Source organism: Electrophorus electricus, chromosome 18, assembly GCF_041902795.1.
Source record: "Electrophorus electricus isolate QZ-2024a chromosome 18, ASM4190279v1, whole genome shotgun sequence".
Taxonomy (NCBI): Eukaryota; Metazoa; Chordata; class Actinopteri; order Gymnotiformes; family Gymnotidae; genus Electrophorus; species Electrophorus electricus.
Genome location: NC_137514.1, coordinates 2,870,960 through 2,887,903, shown reverse-complemented (window position 1 = coordinate 2,887,903; position 16,944 = coordinate 2,870,960).

Below are 16,944 nucleotides of genomic sequence, written 5' to 3'. Positions count from 1 at the left end.
GCTCCCACTAGTCTCACTGTGAGGTTTTCACTGATCCAACGTCTGTTTTGTTATCAATAATTCTAAACTTAATCATCATTCCAGGAAATTATATGATCTCAAACAGCTGTTGTTGCATGAGATCAGAGATCAGACTACCTCAAACTTGCAATAGACACAAAGCACTCTGGGAAATAGTTGTCAGGAAGTGACACAATTGTTACAAACCACATAGTGAACAACTCATGAGCAAAAATAAGAAATAAAATAAAAACTTTAAAAATGTCTGTAAAGACATGAGCTTTCCAAACATCAAATTTGGGATGAGCTCTTAAAGTGGTTCTCAAGAAGATTAAAATGTTCTATAAAACAGTAAATATTCTTATTTCAGCAGTATGCCGAAAGGTGGTGACATCATGTAGAAAATGCATGAAACAACAGAAGAAATATAGTACAGTGAGCAAGTTCTGTGAAGGAAGCTGACCTGAAGAAAATACAGTGCAGCATGAAATCACCAATTACATACAGAAGATACAGTCAGAACATTTGAGCAGGGATGGATATTGCACTCAAAGGAATATCAAAAAAATTATCAGTAACTTGTAAGTCAGGCTATTACAGAAATTTAACTTGAAGTACACAACTATTAAAAATTATCTCCATTCTGCAGAATCAGAGCAGAGAATTGAAATGGCTTTTTGGGTTTCTGTATGAAGGAGATAGGTATTAAAAGTAAGTGAGCAGCTCACAGCATCCAAAGAAGTAGATGCAGTTACAATACATCATAATATTAATGAGTACAATGTTTGTTCAAGTTTCCAGGGCAGTAGACTAAAGGGCTGCAGCACATATGAAATAATGATTTACACAGGAAGTGGTTAATAACTTTTTACTGTATGTGTTATTAATAAAAGGTATGAGATCTAAAGCTATAGCGAAGCTACTTCCTCTATGTCGCAATAACAGTAGGGCCTACACATTGAGGGTTAGCACAATTAACTAGCTAGTCTAGGTGTCTGAAATAGTGGTGTGGCAGGCAGTTTTGAGGTCTAGGCTTACAGAGCTAGTAGCAATCATGTGTGTTCATAATAAATACTGGCTTGGGATACAGTGGACCATATTTATATAGAAGATCTATTTGGTTAAACACATTCAACATTCACTTAGGAACTTCAGACACTACTGTATATTTATAGCATTGATCTGACTCTTTTATCCAAAGAAATTTACAGTTATGACTGAGTACAACTTGAGCAATTGAGAGTTAAGGGCCTTGATCAGAGGCCCAACAATGTCAGGGCTTGAATCAGCAACCTTCCAATTAAACATCAAGTACCTTAACCAGAAAGCTACCACTGAGGTCTCTCACCCAGCAGCAGTGGGCAGAGTGCCAGGCACTGTCTACAGGGCTGAAACTACTATTTGGACAGCATCCACTAACAGCCTATGATCACTTAGACTTAGCATCATATATTCAAATAAGACACTAGATTAGTGTAAACATGGTGGTGTGGAACAAACCATCATTTCTATGATTAAAACTGTTATTGGTTAAAATGGTTAAAATGGGGGATGAGGCCAATGAAATTCCAGTTCTTCTTCCTCCTCTGCTTATTTATAATATAAATGTATTCTAGCATTCTAGAAATACAAAAATATAAGTAAATAATCACTGTCACACCCAGAACCACAGAAAAGGCATGAACACAAGACTCAGATACATAAAGGCAGTCAAACCCAGACTGTCTCTACTGTCTTGGTAAAGTAGAGAAGGGTGGAGTGCAGGGTGTATGGGATGGAGAACTCATCCTGGTCTACATCTCTTCATGACAGGGTGTGCAAGTGTGGAGGGACAAGTCCCCTTCATTGCCGAGCTGAGAGAGAGAGAGAGAGAGAGAGAGAGAGAGAGAGAGAGAGAGAAAGAAAAAAAAGTAGTTTTAGATGCATGTTTCTCTTTCCATAGTAGGAGGCTTTCACCGCCCTCAAAAATAGAAATGAGGGGTGTTTTTCATATGAGTTAAGCCATAAGAAGATGAACAGAGTTAGTAAGCCCAGATACAGGGGCAGGGACCTACATAGACAGACACACACAATCTCTAACACACATCTAATCTAGGAGTTGGAGGCAGTAAACATAAAGCTGAACTCAGAATGAAGATTCTTCTCATCTTCACACTGCACGTGATCTCAGGTATGAAAATCAACCTTTAATCATTATTATCAGCAGGGTCAAATATAGTCTTTGTTTAGATGGTCACTTTTGGTGAATTTTTAGATCTAACTGGGGTCTCAACAAACGTAACTGGATATTTGGGAGTCACCATGAAGTGCAAAGATGAGACTTAAAGAGTTAACACAAACTCAAAGATAGTTTGATTAGCAGTTCATTGCCACTGTGTGTTGACTGAATCAGAAATGCATTTTGAAATGTGTAAAACAGGAAGATCAGAGGCCTCACTGTGGAAGTCAATAAAAGGTACTAGTGTGGAGCTGATGTATACTCGTAGTCACATTTGTTCTAAAGTGAAGCACACATTTAAATTATAACCAGCATATTACTAAATAAAACCCAAATGGGAAGATCCTCTAGCCTTTCACCTTCTTAGAAATATGATATTGGCATGTTGCCAAACAGCTGTAGTTTACTACAGGACAACAAAAACGAGTAAGTGCTGAATCCAGCAGCAGCTGGAGATCACTTCCTCTTGATACCTGTGAGTAACATCTACAGGAAAGAGCAATCCTTGTGTTAGCAACAGACGCATGGGTGACACTACAGCAGTACAGTTTCTGAAGATGAAGCAATAGAACAGTAACCACAAAGACCTCATAGAAATAAAAATATATATATATATATTTTTTTCCACTTTTACTTGGAAGTCTCTGAGCCACTGGAGTTTCTGAACCACAGAAGTCCTGAGTGTCCTTATGACAGTGTGACTGTAAGGGTTGGCACCAGGTACACTACTAATCAGGCTTGATGCCCAACAGCTGGGGTAGATCTATATAAGCCCAGTGACACAGTCACTCAGTTTTGGGTCTTTGCTAAAGTTTTGATCCAAGCTCCTAGCTGGTAACTCTGTGTATCGAGGTCTGTGAGCCCTTGTGCTACACCTCTCTTCTGCGCTGTGAGGGTGTTTGTGTTTTTACACGTCCCCGCCCTTCTCCAGTTTTCCCTTCTAGAGTCTGGCTCTCTCCCAAGGCTCCCCTTAGACACTAATGTCCCTCCCTGTTTTCTGTTTTTGTTTGGGAAGTTTCAGAATTTGGTTTTCCTCAGTGCATCGGTGCTACCATTCTTCCCATAGCGGCCTTTGTTTTCCCGTTTTCTACAATCAGCGTGGTGTTTAGTGTTTCCTCCTGTTTTGTCATCCTCCATTCCTGTGAAGTGCGATATATACGCGCAGGTTGTTTTAGTCTAGCGGGAGCTTGTTTGCTTTGCAACAAAGTGGTCGGGGTTAGATTCCCTACTGTTGTTTTTTTTACTTCTCTTGTTTTACCTGTTCTAAGATCTAACTGTTTTGCACACGGGCCCACCTTCATTAAAGTGTGGTATCTCACCCAGCAGTGTCAGGGTCATCACCTCTCTGTCCTGGGTTTGAGCCCCATTACAGTGACATTGTAATCATCCCATTTAAGATCACACCCCTCAAACACATGTTGCAGTACTGATGATCAGTGCTACAATGGTGTTATAACATCTCCCAGGGAATTTCATACAGTGACATGCAGAACAAACCAAACCAAGACTAAAACACAGTAGAGAAAAAGGGAAGGATGAATTGAAACAAAATGAACAACTTCAATATGAAGCTGTTGCTGACATGGATGTTTGTCATGTCTTTCAGATACAGGACAGTCCAAGGATGTGGTCTCTAGATCAGTGACTGCATGTGCGGAAGGAGGAGTCACCATCAAGTGCAGATATGAGGATGAATACAAAACCAAACTGAAATCTTTCTGTAAGAATGTAACAGATCAGTCATGTTTAGATCAAATAACAACAAATCAAAACAGTACGTGGACTCATAAAGACAGATTCTCAATTCATGATAATAGAAGTGCAGGATTCTTCAGTGTGTTTATCAGAGAGCTGAGTGTAAATGACACTGGAACATACCAGTGTGCTGTTAATGTATCTGATCAACTGCACGCCTACACTGAAGTGAAGCTCAATGTAACAGCAGGTTAGTAGCATGTAACATACAGTTTTGCCAAAATCACTTCATCAATTAAAGCTTTCAGAAATAATAACAATTTTGCCAAACTGTACTTTTGTAAATCACCCTCGATAAGGGCATCTGCTAAATGCTGAAAATATAAATGTATACAGGTTAAGATAAACTTGATACTTTCATACATTTGTAGCTGTAAGGGAAGTGAGGCTGATGCAGATCTGATCTCTGAAGCGTTCCTAAAGTGGCATATTTCCCTTTTATTAACATAGCAAATTCTAGAACAAAAGAAACATTAAGAACTATTAATAAATGCAAACGTTTTGACCTGAATGTGTATGATTGACAGACTCATGCTGTGGTAAGACCATCAATGCCTATGTAGGAGAAACTGTGAACATCAGCTGCCATTACCCAGAATCCCACAGGAGTGAACCCAAGCTTTTCTGCAAGAGAGTGGACACTGGTGGCTGTAATTATATAGGATCGGTCAGCAAAACAGGAAAACCAGAAACTAAAAAAAACATCTCACTGTATTATGACAGAGAAAAGCAAAACCTGACTGTGACTATCAGATATGTCACGGTTCAGGACTCTGGTGAATACTGGTGTGGAACTACATCAGACTGGACAACTGATCGTGGATTCAAGATTTATAGTACACAGATCTACCTGAGAGTTATAGGTGAGTAAATAACAAGAACTGTGTAATACTTTATTGTTTTGACAATGCAGAGGCAACATCTATACATCATTCTAAATTACTTAATTAAAAAACTATTTTAGCAAATCCTAGAGAGTCCAGAATCAGTTGATGCTGTTTAGATGACAGGAACTAAACAAATGTTTTTATCCTTGGGTAGTAAAGGCTGTAAAGTAGTCTAGTGCCTGTAGGTAGCCAAGGCTGTAGTCTAGTGTCTGTAGGTTACCTGGAGACTGTAAAATAGTCTAGTGTCTATAGGTAGACAAGGCTGTAAATTTGACTAGTGTCTGTTTGTAGCCAAGTGTCTTTTGTGTGTTTTATTTGTTCACTGCCCTCCCAACCCATATGACTGATCAACAATATTATAACTGTCTAAATGAGTAGAGTCTGAATTAGCTGTTGAACATTGTTACACTTCCCATCTAATTTACAGCACTAAATTTGTTTTCAAATTTACAACCATTAGCACCAAAATGCAGAGTTTAAAAGCAACCACATCCACAATATCTGAAGCAACTGTGGATTTCTTTGCCATGTATGAAATTAAAACATGCCACAGACACACTGGACACGTGTCACTGTCAACAGTCTATATCAATAACATTATAATAATCTGTCACCCCTGTGTTTATTTTTCTATTTAACCAGAGAGTCCACTTTCAGCCTCATCACCACATTCATCATCACACATCAGTCCACAGTTCACCAAACCAACCATATCCTCAGGAGCTTACTCTCCTGATACAGGTGCTGACACACAGTGGACTGTACAGCATGGAGTGAAACTATTCACACACTGTCAGCTTCATCACACACTTCTGAATGATCAGGATAAAGGTTAACTTTGATTGGTTCAGTAATTATGACTCTGTGTCCTCTCCAGGATTTCCATATTCCACTGTGATCAGTGTTGCGTGTGTGAGTCTGGTGCTGCTTCTAATGGGAACCTCATTCCTCATAGTGACTCTCAGAAAGAGAAGCAGAAAGGGGCAGGGTATTACCACACACACACACACACACACACACACACACACACACACACACACACACACACACACACACACACACACACACACACACACCCTTAAAAAATGATCACACAAAGCAATAATACTTATCAATCAACATGAGGATAACACGTTCAAATCTGTATGTCCAGATGTGAGTGCAGCATTTTTCTGTTCTGTAAGCATTGTAGATTAAACACATTTATTAGTCATGAACAGAACTCATTAGACCCCAGAGCTGCCTGCTGCTGCCCTCTGCTGGCTAGAAATGGACATGAACGAGCATTGTTAAAATATGGAATAAAGACAATAAACTAAAGCCTATGTATTCCACTGTTTATCTGCATTTGAATAGTATCTACAGTTGAAGTGCTTAATGTGAACAGTAACATGTATTCATGTAACATTTTATTATTTAATTTATTCATTTGTGATTAATTCCTTAATTCCTTTTCAGCATCGTCCAAAGGCCAGTCCGTCCAAGACTCCTCACACAGCCATGGGGTGAGTCATGACTGTATCACACATCTATGGGATGAGTCATAACTATCACACAGCCATGGGGTGAGTCATGACTGTGGGTCATTAGCAGGCCTACACCTGTAATAGAATTACAATGCCTTTTCTAGCACAGTCACAAGGAGGCCTGATGTGTGTGAGCATGGTTACATACAGGCTACAAGAAATCTTAAATCTGCATGTCTTTATTATTTAAATTTATAAAATAATAAACAGATTTAGCTTTAAGATTTCAGACAAACATAAAAATGTAAAAAAAAAAAAAGAAAAGAAAGAAAAACAACAGTTCCAAATTTGTCTCCAGTCCAGTTTCTAGTGCATTTCTCATGACAGTGGCTGTTGCTCCCTTATACTGTATTTACACCTGCTACCTCTGACACCACGCGGTGTTCAAACTGGGCAAAGCAAGGAAACTACAGACACTAGTGACCTTACTATGCCTCCAAAAATGAATTTTCATACCTCACATGAATGAAAAAAACTAGAAGACAAAAAAAATCAATATCATAGTTTAAGTTCAAGTTCACAAGATAACCTTTTTTTCTTATTTCTTTGAGGTTCGACTTTCTGTCTGTGACTATGAGGATATTAAAGACATCAGAAGGCATTCTGTCTCAGACACTGGAGCTCCTACAGTCTACTCTAATGATTGTCTACTCACAAATCCCTCTGATCCCTCGCAAACTGTTTATGCAAATACACATTTACACACAAACCAGTTAGAGCCCTCCCAAACTGTTTATGCAAATATACAGTTACCCACAAACCCCTATGATCTCTCCCAAACTGTTTATGCAAATGCTCATTTACACACAAAACAGTTAGAGCCCTCCCAAACTGTTTATGCAAATGTTCAGTTACCCACAAACCCCTGTGATGCTCCATGTACTGTTGACACTACTGCACAGTACCATTAAACTCTCCTGATAAGGACATTTATTTCAAGGCTCAATTGCCCACAATTCTCTCTGATTCATTGGTGTATGACACTCAGCAGTTTGAAACCTAATTTCAGTAACTGTAGGCAGCATTCTGAGGCAGGAAGGCAGTAAGTCTGAACTGAAATTTGCATAACATGTTGCCTGCTAAGGTTCTTGCATGAAACCGAGTTTGGAAGGCAAAATTGATGTATCCTCTGCTGTCCAACATCTCTCATAATCCTGTGTGTCACTGCCGATTCGTCAAGAGGAAAAACATGTCAGAAGCACCAGTGATGTGGTGGACAGCATTTTGTAAATGTTTCTTGACAAATATTACTAAGTTATTTATATTTATAGAAATATTTATATATTATATTTCTGACAGGAATTAGGCAGTAATCCAAGCGAGTATAGCCAGTAAGATGTCTTGCTAACATTAGCATAGCATGTTATTTGTAATTGTTTTAAGGTAACATTTTATTTCTATTGAGAAATACCTTGTGTAATCTCTGTATATTCATTGTTATCTTCAATGAATTATGAAGATACACTTAAATACAGTTAATGGTTATGTTAACATTCCACTGAGCTTAACATACTTTTCTGTGTTAGCGAGTTTTAACAGGGTGATTTTCCTTATCACTATTATGTTAGTCACTCCATCAGTTGATAGTCAGCTGTTGGTATCTTGGCAACTGCCTTTGAAGTGTGTCCTGAACATGGTTCAGTTTGTAGGGAACTTCATACCAAAATGTTGCCACAATACAAAATATATTTTTTTCATGTTCTTTTATATCTTCTTTGTACATTCAGTGTTTATCTCCTTTTCATTCAAATGTTTGGGTTTTTTAAAAATAAAGTCTGCTTGAACTTTACGCACGTGTCATGACCAGATTGTAGCTGTTATGTTTCAGCAGAAGCAGGCAAGAGGCAGAAAGCAAATGCAGGAGGTGGTTTAATAAGTGAGGGTAACAAAATATGGAGGGTAACAAACCGAGGCAAAGGGAAACAGACAAAAATAAAACACAAACGGAGCAAACAGAAAAGCAATGGCGAGCCTAATCAAGATACCACAGAACAAAAGGTTCAAAAGGCTTTTATTGTCACTTCAGCTATATACAAGTACACAGCAAAAACAAAACAATGTTCCTCCCAGACTATGGTGCAACATAAAGCAAAACAAATGCAACAGACAACACTCTACATTAGTGCAAACAATACATTACAGTGCAATAATGTCATACAATAAATAAATACAGGACAGGACCAATACACAATGAACAGACAGTGCATTTATTTTTACCAGTATGCAGTACTGGGAATATGTAAAGTGGGTTGTGTATAGGAGTCAGTGACATGCTATACTGAACATAACAGTCACCGGTAGAAGCCAGAACAGTTCAGAGTACAGTGCTGATTTAGTACAGAGCTCTAGCAGCAAGTAGGAATAATGTGCAAGAGTGCACAGGGAGTGCATATATATGTGTGAAGTTTGACTTCAGCAACTAGTCCGATACAAAAACAGTGTATGTATGTATGTATGTATGTATGTATGTATGTATGTGTGTGTGTGTGTGTGTGTGTGTGTGTGTATGTATGTATGTATGTATGTGTGTGCATGACTGTGTATAAGCATGTGTGTATGTGTGTAAGTGTCCGTTTGTTGGAATTGGAAATGGAATTAGCCAGAGTTCAGGAGTCTGATGGCTCCTGGGAAGAAACTGATGCACAATGTAGAGGTGAGGGACCAGATGGCAAAAGAGTGAACAGTTTGTGTAAGGGGTGTGTGGGATCTCCCACAATGCTGGTGGCTTTATGGATACAATGTGTTGTGTAGATGTCCGTGATGGCGGGAAGAGAGATCTCATTGATCTTCTCAGCTGTTCTCACTATTCTCTGAAGGGTCTTGCAGTCAAAGATGGTGCAGTTCCCAAACCAGGTAGTGATGCATCTGCTCAGGATGCTCCCTCTAGTACCTCTATAGAAGGTGGTGAGGATTGGTGATGGGAGATGGGCTTTCCTCAGCTTCTGAAGGAAGTAAAGACGTTGCTGGGCTCTCTTGGTAATGGAACTGGTGTTCAGGGTCCAGGTGAGGTTCTCTGTTAAGTGAACACCAAAGAACTTGGTGTTCTTGACCATCTCCACCGAGGAGCCATTGATGGTAAGCAGGGAGTGATCTTGCCTTGCTTTCCTGAAGTCAACCACCATCTTCTTTGTTTTGTCAACATTCAGATGCAGGTTGTTGAGCTTACACCAGCTCACCAGTTCTTGCACCTCCTCTCTGTATGCTGACTCGTCGTCCTTGTTGATGAGACCCACCACATTCATGTCATCAGCGAACTTCATGTGGTTCAAGCTGTGCATTGCTGCACAGTCATGAGTCAACAGTGTGAACAGCAGAGGGCTGAGTATGCTGCCCTCGGGTACACCAGCACTCAGTGTGGTGGTGTTGGAAGTGCTGCTCCTGATCCGGACTGACTAAGGACTACCAGTCAAGAAATCTAGGATCCAGTTGCAGAGGGAGGTGTTCAAGCCCAGTAAGCCCAATGTTCCAATCAGATGCTGAGGAACGATAGTGTTGAATGCTAAACTGAAGTCTATGAACAGCATTCTCATGTCTGTGCCCTTTTTGTCTATCTGGCACTTACATCTGGAGTGTGGTGGAGATGGCATCATCCGTAGACTGGTTAGAGCGGTACGAGAACTGCAGGAGCTCCAGGGAAGCAGGAAGCTGGGTCTTGATGTGTCTCATGACGAGTCTCTCGAAGCACTTCATGATGATGGATGCGAGTGTGATAGGATGGTAGTCACTGAGACACGACACCGTGGGCTTCTTAGGCACAGGGATGATGGTGGTAATCTTGAAGCATGTTGGGACAATGGTGCAGCTCAGAGAGATATTGAAGATGTCTGTCAGGACATCTGCAAGCTGGTCAGCACATTCTCTGAGCACACGACCTTTCCGTGGGTTAACTCCACGCAGAGTTTGCCTGACATCAGCCACAATCAGACACAGCACCTGGTCATTTTTACGGAGGGATGGACTCTGCCGCTGCAACGTTGTTCTGTGCTTCAAACCGTGAATAGAAGTCAATCAGTGCATCTGGGAGGGAGGCATCACCATCACAGGAAAGTGATGTTTCCCTTTAGTTAGTAATGGCCTGAATACACTCCCACATGCGCTGTGCATCACCGGTGTCTCTGAAGTGTCCATGGATCCTCTGTGTGGGTACACGCTTTGCTTCCCTGATCGCACGTGACAGTTTGGCTCTCACTTTTCTAAGAGCCTCTTTGTCAACTGCCCTGAAGGCTGAGTTGCAGGTCCTCAGCAGTCATCCATGACTTCTGGTTGGGGCGAGTGATAATGGTCTTAGAGACGGTAATATCAATGCACTTGCTGATGTAGCCAGTCACTGATGCTGTATACTCCTCCAGGTTAACAGCGTCACCGTCAGTAGCAGCCTCCTTGAATGTGATTCATGTCATCTGCTCAAAACAGTCCTGAAGAGCAAAGATGGCTCCTGCTGACCAGGTTCTCACCTGCTTCAGAAGTGGTTTCGAGCATCTGACGATCGGTCTATATGCAGGAATCAACATTACAGGCATGTGCTCAGAGTATCTGAGGTGGGGGAGGGGCTCCGCCCGGTACGCCCTAAAGATGTTGGTGTAAATGAGATCCAGCACGTTTGCTCCTCTCGTTGCAAAGTTCACATGTTGATGGAATTTAGACAGTACTGACTTGAGACTTGTGTGGTTGAAATCTCTGGCAACAATAAACAGTCCGCCTGGGTGAACGTTCTGCAGTTCACTAATCGCTCCATACAGCTCCTGGAGACCCTCTTGTGTGCTCGAGCTGGGTGAATGTACAGCGCGATTATAAACATGGAGGTGAATTCCCGCCGTAAATAAAAAGGTCTGCATCTAACAAACTCCACCAGCAGTGAACAAAAAATGAAAATGAAAACAAGGAGCGGAACAAGGAAGTAAAGCAAAACAGACATGACAGGGAAACTAAAGAAACAGTGGCACCAGGAGGGTGGCCATTTGTGACAGTAGCTTAGTAAAACTACGACACGCTAGATGGCACAATGGGTCATCTATAGTTGGATCATGTTTGATCTACTGGCTTGGCTTTTGTACTGAATCTGCAGAGGATTCTTTCGTGTTTTGACAGGGCAAAAAATATCTTTACATTTCATTCACATTGTATATGATTCACATTGTATATGTATATCACCTGTTTATTTCCTGACATTTTCCTAGACTATAGAGTATTATCATGCATGAGTTTGAATCACACTTCAGTAAATACGTTATGTAATTTCTAATTTTAAAAAAGACAATTAAAAAAGTATGTTTAGACAATAAACATTGATAGACTACCGAATTTCCTGAACAAATAAAGCCCAACAATACAATGTTCAGATGCAGTGAATGAAAACAGTGCTAGTAAAAGGTTTTAGCTACATATCTTCTGCCATTTCTTTCTCATCTGTTCTAGGAGAGCATCACACAAAGTCAGTAAGTCATCTGTGTAATCTTTTGAAGTTTGTGGTAGTGTTGAGCTCAAAGGAACACATTATAAAATATATATTTAAAAAAATGAAATATGTTACTCTAAAGTATTATATTTAAACATTGAGCAAATTAAAAAAATACCAACCAACCAAACAAACAAACTATAAATGAACAGAAATATGAGAAAGACAAAAGAGCCAGTTTGGTTTGTCATTCTTAATGGAGAATGAACTAGGTGTGGGCCTAATATTCCAATATTTTATATTTTTTCTATCAGGATCAAAAGTAAACTAAAGGCTTAAATAAAAATGCCTAACTTTGTGGATTGTGAAAAAACTGCATTGCAAAAGAACCTGATCTAATACCTGTTTCACATTTAGAAACTTATTGAACTTGATGAATAAACTTATTTTTCAATGCAATCTAGATAGTTGGGTTTCAAACCCTAACTAGATAGGCTTTCCAGACTCAAAGCTGGTGTGAAAGCAGTACACAGAGTGGAGGGAAAGGGCAAACTAGGATCTTGCTCTAGAATGATGAGAGTATATGTATATATATATATATATAAACAGATTTGGGTTTTTGGGGTGATCACATGGTTGTTTTCTTCTAACTTAGCAGGATACTTTATGTTCAGAGCTCTCACATTCAATGTTTTGACATTTCTCTCCAAGTTCCTGATGAGACCATCCTCACACCAAGCTCTTGAATGCTTCCATGTGTGTGTAGGTTTTGTTCCCCTACCCTGAACACCATAAACTCCCACAGATGCATAAATTATATAAACTACAGCCTTATTTAATGCACAAAAACACCAGCTACTCTTGAATACAGAAAGATGTGGGATCCGACCCCCCTATACTGTGATAATGCTGGTGCCTGCAGTTCTTTGGATGTTGTTGTGGGGTCTTTTGTGACCTCTTCGATGAGTCGTCACTGCGCTCTTGGGGTAATTTTTGTCAGCCGGCCACTCCTGGGAAGGTTCATCACTGTTCCATGTTTTCGCAATTTGTGGATAATGGCTCTCACTGTGGTTCGCTGGAGTCCCAAAGCTTTAAAAATAGCTTTATAACCTTTTCCAGACTGATAGATCTCAATTACTTTGTATCTTATTTGTTCCTGAATTTCTTTGGATCGTAGCATGATTTGTAGCATTTGAGGATCTTTTGGTCTATTTCACTTTGTCAGGCAGGTCCTATTTAAGTGATTTCTTGATTGAAAACAGGTGTGACAGTAATCAGGCCTGGGTGTGGCTAGAGAAATTGAACTCAGCTTTCCAAAGACGTGATAAACCACAGTTTAATGTTTTAACAGGTGAGCAATCACTTTTTCACACAAGGTCATGTATGTTTGGATTTTCTTCCCTTAATAATAAAAACCGTAATTTAAAAACTACATTTTGTGTTTACTTGTGTTATCTTTGTCTAATATTTTAATTTGTTTGATGATCTGAAACATTTAAGTGTGACAAACATGCAAAAAAATAAGATATCAGGAAGGGGGCAAACACTTTTTCACATCACTGTATATGAACCATTAATAAACTACTTGCCTACTTGGTCCAATTGAAGCTATTTATATTCACAGTGATTATTTGTTTATATTTCTATATTCTTGTTGAGGTATTATTTAGCAGGATAGTATCAATGTTTAGAAAATTTATATATTCTAATAGTAAGAATTCATTTAGTGTCCCCTATCCTACACTGACCACTTTTAATCACTCTCTGTGTATTGATCAAGCAGAGTTTACACTGTGTAATATTCTGTGTAATTTTCAGTATGTGCTTTAAATATTTAATCATCTGCCCTGGAAACTTTAACAAACAGTGTACTTATTAATATTATTAATATAAGAGTTTTATTAGCATAAAATTTTTTAGCAACTGATAAATCTTAGAAGTGTGTGTGTGTGTGTGTGTGTGTGTGTGTGTGTGTGTGTGTGTGTGTGTGTTGAAATGTGGGAGCGCTTTGGCATAGAGGCAGTGAGGGTTCACCACACCAAGTCACTTCACACACACGTCAGAGCTCCTGGAGCTTACTGCATTTCTCTGTCTCCATTTATCTCTACATTTTGTCTGCATTTTAACATAATGAACCAGCAAAAAAAAAATATCCAAATTTTATTGAGAGAGAGAGAGAGAGAACAAAAGTAGTTTTAGATGCATGTTTCTCTCTCCATAGTAGGAGGCTTAAGGTCATTGTTTTAATCTTTGTACATTTACATTGTACATACATTTAGTGGTCACTTTATTAGACACATAACCATGTTGATGGGTTATCACCTCCATTTGACTGCACTCCAGGACATTTATTATTATTATTATTATTATTATTATTATTACATTTACATTTGCGGCATATAGCAGATGCTCTTATCTAGAGCGACTTACAAAAGTGCTTTGTCATTTACTCATAGAATAAATCCTAGTACAGTACAGCAGGTTATTATTACAGGTTATTATTATTAATATTATTATTATTAGTTTTTATTTGTGGGTGGTGGGGTAACTATAGTCTGTGTAGCTCTTACTCTGGTACTAGCTCTATCTTGGTATAAAGGCTTCATTTCTATTAAGGTGTCATGGCTAAGGCTGTGAATACTTATGTACATGTGATTTTTAAAAAAAAAATAAATTTGCAAAAATTCCAAATTAACTTTTTTTCACTTTGTCATTATGGGGTATTGTGTGTAGAATTATGAGGGAAAAAATGAATTTAATCCATTTTGGAATAATGCTGTAACATAACAAAATCTGGCAAAAGGCAAGTGCTGTGAATACTTTCCAGATGCTGGGTTGAGAATCAAGATTTAAATCCAGATTGGTCCTTGGGCAATTTTTCAGTACTGATGATAACAATTTGACCTCAAAGGCCATTCTATTAATACCATTCTATTTTTCACTGCCCTCAAAAATAGAAATGAGGGTTTTTTTCATATGAGTTAAGCCATAAGAAGATGGACAGATTTAGTAAGCCCAGATACAGGGGCAGGGACCTACATAGACAGACACACACAATCTCTAACACACATCTTATGTAGGAGTTGGAGTCAGTAGACATAAAGCTGAACTCAGAATGAAGATTCTTCTCATCTTCACACTGCATCTGATCTCAGATATGAAAATCAATATTTAATCATTAAACTTTAAACCTTTCAGCAAATAGGTGTTGAGAGGTTTATGAGTATAAGCAAAGTTGTAGTAAAATTCTTACTGTCATGAAGAGATGTAGACCAGGATGAGTTCTCCATCCCATACACCCTGCACTCCACCCTTCTCTACTTTACCAAGACAATAGAGACAGTCTGGGCTTGACTTCCTTTATGTATCTGAGTCTTGTGTTCAAGCCTTTTCTGTGGTACTAGGTGTGACAGTGATTATTTGCTTATATTTGTGTATTTCTAGAATGCTAAAATACATTTATATTATAGATAAGCAGAGGAGGAAGAAGAATTGGAATTTCACTGGCCTTATCTCCCATTTTAACCATTTTAACCAATAACCAAGAAATGATGGTTTGTTCCACACCACCATGTTTACATTAATCTAGTATCTTATTTGTTTATATGATGCTAAATCTAAGTGATCATAGGCTGTTAGGGGATGCTGTCCAAACAGTAGTTTCAGCCCTGTAGACAGTGCCTGGCACTCTGCCCCCTGCTGCTGGGTGAGAGACCTGCCCCTAATCCTCCTTCTCTCCATTAGTGTCAGCTATTCAACACCCACCTCTTTGAACCACTAGTAGAATAACTATGTAGTGATCACTATACCTTGGGCAGTGGTAGCTTGATGATTAAGGTACTTGCTGTGTAATTGGAAGGGTGCTGGTTCAAGCCCTGCCATTGCTGGGCTGCTGAACATGGCCCTTAACTCTCAAGTTGTACTGAAACATAATTGCAAGTTGCTTTGGATAAAAGAGTCAGCTTAGCAGCATCTGCAGTTCCTAAATAACTGTTGAATGTGTTTAACCAATTAGATCTTCTATTTAATTATGGTCCACTGTATCCCAAGCCAGTATTTATTATGAACACACATGATTGCTACTAGCTCTGTAAGCCTGGAACTCAAAAGTGCCTGCCACATGACTATATCAGACAACTAGATTAGCTAGTTTATTCTGCTAATAACATACAGAAACTGTCTCTTACATTTCAATGTACAGGCCCTACTGTTTAAAACTCAGTTATTGTGACATAGAGGAAGTAGCTTCACTATAGCTTTGGATCTCATACCTTGTATTAATAACACATAAAGTAAAAAGTTCTTAACCACTTCCTGTGTACATCATTATTTCAGTATGTGCTAAAGCCTTTTAGTCTACTGCCCTGGAAACTTGAACAAACATTGTAACTGTATTATGTATTGTAACTGCATCTACTTCTTTGGATGCAGTGACTGTGAGCTGTTCACTTACTTTTAATACTTATCTCTTTTATACAGAAACCCAATAGAGCCAATAGAGCCACTGAGGGTTTAGTCCCGCCCACTGCTGCTGCCAATACGGTACAACATTCTAAGCACATTATTTACATTGTAATGCATTATTTCCATTATTTACATCAAATATGGCCATCAGAATTGAGATCTAGATACTGAATGACTTCAGCTACAAAGAAAAAAACACTGGCTCAAACACAAACAAAGCTGTAAACCTTGCACACATTTTAGTTAAATCAAATATCCATGATCAGATTATCTGTCTGATTCAGCTCACCAGTACTCACCAGAACAAAGCAAATCTTCACAGTGACCATCAGATATGTAGCAAATCAGGACTCTATCATCATATAGAGACATGAGTCACTCATTTATCCATCTCACACTCTTTAACTCATATTTTATAAGACACGTTAATATTAGAATAGTAAAATATCTCATGTAGGTCCCTTTTATTGGCATATTAAGTGCCAGGATATGCAGTGATTATTAATAATTGTTATTTGATTAGAATATTTATCAGATTGTTCATAATTGACTCTCATGCTGTGGAAAGTCCATTACAAAGTCTGGCATGTAAGAAGAGCCATAAACCTCAGCTGCAGTTATTCCAAAGAAAAGACCTCAAGTGGACACTGCATACAATTATAGATTGGGAGCTCAGACATCAGCTTTATGTGATATTCT